This window comes from Pelmatolapia mariae, linkage group LG3_W, assembly GCF_036321145.2.
Source record: "Pelmatolapia mariae isolate MD_Pm_ZW linkage group LG3_W, Pm_UMD_F_2, whole genome shotgun sequence".
Taxonomy (NCBI): domain Eukaryota; kingdom Metazoa; phylum Chordata; class Actinopteri; order Cichliformes; family Cichlidae; genus Pelmatolapia; species Pelmatolapia mariae.
The window spans coordinates 17,521,917-17,525,406 of record NC_086229.1 but is presented as its reverse complement, the minus strand read 5'-3'; the positions used below and the strand labels follow the sequence as shown (position 1 = coordinate 17,525,406).

General features: G+C 43.2%; 1 pseudogene; it reads left to right on the top strand.

Annotated features, from left to right (window-relative positions):
* The first annotated feature begins 510 nt into the window (after window positions 1-510).
* Window positions 511-2,336, top strand: LOC134616165 (nuclear factor 7, ovary-like; annotated as a pseudogene).
* Window positions 2,337-3,490: the final 1,154 nt, after the last annotated feature.

Sequence of the window (3,490 nt, the reverse complement as noted above, 5' to 3'; positions counted from 1 at the left end):
ACTGCATTACACTCCCACTGCTGGGAACCTGAACAAGAACCAGAACAAAGTCTAAAACAGAAGCTGACAAACAGCTGTACCACAAAGTGACACTTTATTGATAAACTTCACAACAGGTTTCATGTTGTGATCTGTGGAGGTGAAATGACGCAAAACCTGCTTCAGGCAGGATTGAAACACACCTTAGTTAAACAGCAACATTTTTCTCCCCCCTCACGTCACTCAAATGTGACAAACCTGGAAACAGCAAGTTCTTCGTCCTCAGTAAAGAGAGACGCACAGACGATCAGACTGAGTTCAGACCAAACTAGCAGCTTCCTCTGAGTGAGTCCAGCTACAGGAGAGAAAAGTGGAAACTCCAACACTGCTGCTTCAAGCTGCTGACGCTCCACACACTGAATGTGAGTTTGAGCAAAAACACGACTCAAAGGAAGTTTCAGTGAAGGTAGTAGAGGAGGGAGGGGAGCCAGGACTGACTGTACTTCCTGTCTGCTGTTTTCAGCTTCTCTCACAGACTCAATGGCTTCCAGATCAGAGGAGGATCTCTGCTGTCCGGTCTGTCAGGAGGTCTTCAGAGATCCTGTTCTTCTGTCATGTAGCCACAGCTTCTGTAAAGACTGTCTGAAGAGATGGTGGAGAGAGAGACCAACACACGAGTGTCCAGTTTGTAAGAGAAGATCAAGGTCAAAACCACCTTTAAACCGAGCTTTAAAGAACCTGTGTGAGTCGTTCTTACAGGAGAGAGATCAGAGAGCTTCAGAGGCTCTCTGCAGTCTACACTCTGAGAAACTCAAACTCTTCTGTCTGGACCATCGGCAGCCAGTGTGTCACATCTGCAGAGACTCAGAAAAACACACCAATCACAGATTCAGACCCATCGATGAAGCTGCACAACAACACAAGAAGAAACTTCAGGAAACTCTGGAGCCCTTAAAGAAGAAGTTGAAGGTTTGTGAACGAGTTCAAGTGAAGTTTCATCAAACAGCAGAACACATTAAGGTCCAGGCCCGACACACAGAGAGGCAGATTAAGGAGCAGTTTAAGAAGCTTCAGCAGTTTCTAGCAGAGGAAGAGGAGGCCAGACTGGCTGCACTGAGGGAGGAAGAGGAGCAGAAGAGTGGGATGATGAAGGAGAAGATGGAGGCTCTGAGCAGAGAGATAGCAGCTCTTTCAGACACAGTCAGAGCCACAGAGGAGGAGCTGAGAGCTGAAGACGTCTCATTCCTGCACAACTACAAGGCTGCAGTGGAAAGAGTCCAGCGCTGCCCCCTGCTGGATGATCCACAGCTGCCCTCAGGAGCTCTGATAGACCAGGCCAAACACCTGGGCAACCTGACCTTCAACATCTGGAAGAACATGAAGGACATGGTCTCCTACACTCCTCTCATTCTGGACCCAAACACTGCTCATCCAAAACTCATCCTGTCTGAAGATCTGACCAGTGTGAGAGGAGGAGAGGCAGCAGATTCCTGATAATCCAGAGAGGTTTGATTTGTTCTGCTCTGTCCTGGGCTCTGAGGGCTTTAACTCAGGGACTCACAGCTGGGATGTTGATGTAGGAGACAGTACAGTTTGGGTACTGGGTTTGTTAGCAGAGTCTGTGCAGAGGAAGGGAGTTATAGACTCTGGATTATGGACAATAATGTTCTATCAAGATAAATACTCAGCACTCTCACCCTCACCTCCATCAACTGCTCTCTCAGTAGAGAAGCTCCAGAGGATCAGAGTGAATCTGGACTGGAACAGAGGAAAGCTGTCGTTCTCTGATCCTGATACTAACACACACATACACACCTTCACACACACTTTCACACAAAGGATGTTTCCATACATTTTAAGTGCTGGTAAAGTGAAGGTGTTGCCATTGAAGGTGTCAGTGTCAGTGGAGCAGATGAGTTGAGGATGATGATGTTTCTAATGTTGTTTCCTGTCAGTGAATTGAAGCTGTTAAACTGCAGCTGTCCTCCTGCTGCCTCGTTGTTCCAAAGCTCTTTGTTTCTCTTTTAGTTCTCACTGTTTCTTTCTGTTTCTGCTGTCCACCTTTTCACATGGAAAATCATTTCACTGTTTCTCACTGAATGACTCCCCAAACTAGATTTGAAATTCTATCAAGTTTCTAATCATTACAAGTGATTCATGTTTCTATTTGATGTGTGTAAATGGAGATGATTTAGTTTGCTGGGATATGGACTGACATGTGTTGAATGGGAGGAGCAGTTTGTTGTTGTCTTCTTGTCTGTTTATGACAACAATAAATATGTTGTTGAAACAATGATTCATGTTTAACTCCATATATGAAATGTTTCTGATCTTTGAATTCTGTTTGATTAAAGACTTTCTTCATGACACAAATGAGATTTCAGTGTATTAATAGAACTAAATAAGCTCAGAGTTGAAAGGCTGGAGTATTATGTACATGCTTCACTGTCAGTATCTTCAGGGGGATTCAAAGGGAAACATCAAACTGCTGTAATGAGATAAACTAGTTGGGCTGAACACACTTATCTGTAGTTTGTCTCCATCCAGGATCATCAGAATATAATGAACATGTGTGAAGAGCCAAAAAATGCTGCTCCCCTCTCAGCATGATGAGCTCCAGCCTTTGTTAACAGGACAACAGGAAACATGAGACAACTTTCAGAGACAGTAACCAACTGTGGCCACAAGATGGCAGCAGCTGATCTGAGATCCTTTATTGGACAGAACGACTCTGTGACGTCATCAGAGAGACGGCCTTCACTTTGATAGATCTGACGTCATGTCTGCACTGCGATGATGAAAGCTGATAAACACATTGTTATTGATCCATGAAATCACCTCTGTCCTCTCCAGGGGCGATTCTAGGATCAGAGCTTTGGGGGTGGTGAGGATCAAGAGAGTTGCCCAGCCAGGCAAAATAAACTTTACTCGTCACGATGAGACTTCTTCCCTGTCTGTTATTCCCTGCATCCTTAAATGTCTCCAGTTGTCGTAAGTTCTCTCTGACTGTCTCCTTGGTGCATTTAAACCCCTGTTCCTCCCTGTCCTCGTCATCTGTTGTCTTCATCTCCATTAATCGTCATCATGTTATCATCTCTGTGCAAGTCTGCAAATTTCTTTATTAAATCATAAGATTCTTAAATTCATCAAGTCTCTCTCTGCCTGGGTCCTCGTCACAAAACATGACATCACTGGTTTGTACATTTTAACACAATTTAATCCCACATGTGTGAAGGAAACGCAAAACACTGTTTTTAAAGTCTGTAACCAAACCATCAAATCTGATAAAGGTTATTTAAATGCTGCTAAAGAAGAATGGATTGGAATTAAAAAATTACTTAATTACTGAGGGAGAATAATGAATGATGCTCATAGTGAGTAAAAAGTAAACTGAGTGCATTTTTTGGACAGAGATTCACTTTTAATGTGTATGTATAATATAATACAGATACATAAAAATACACTCCAAAAATAGAAGAGCCCTTGATATGTACAAAATATTGATAGAAAA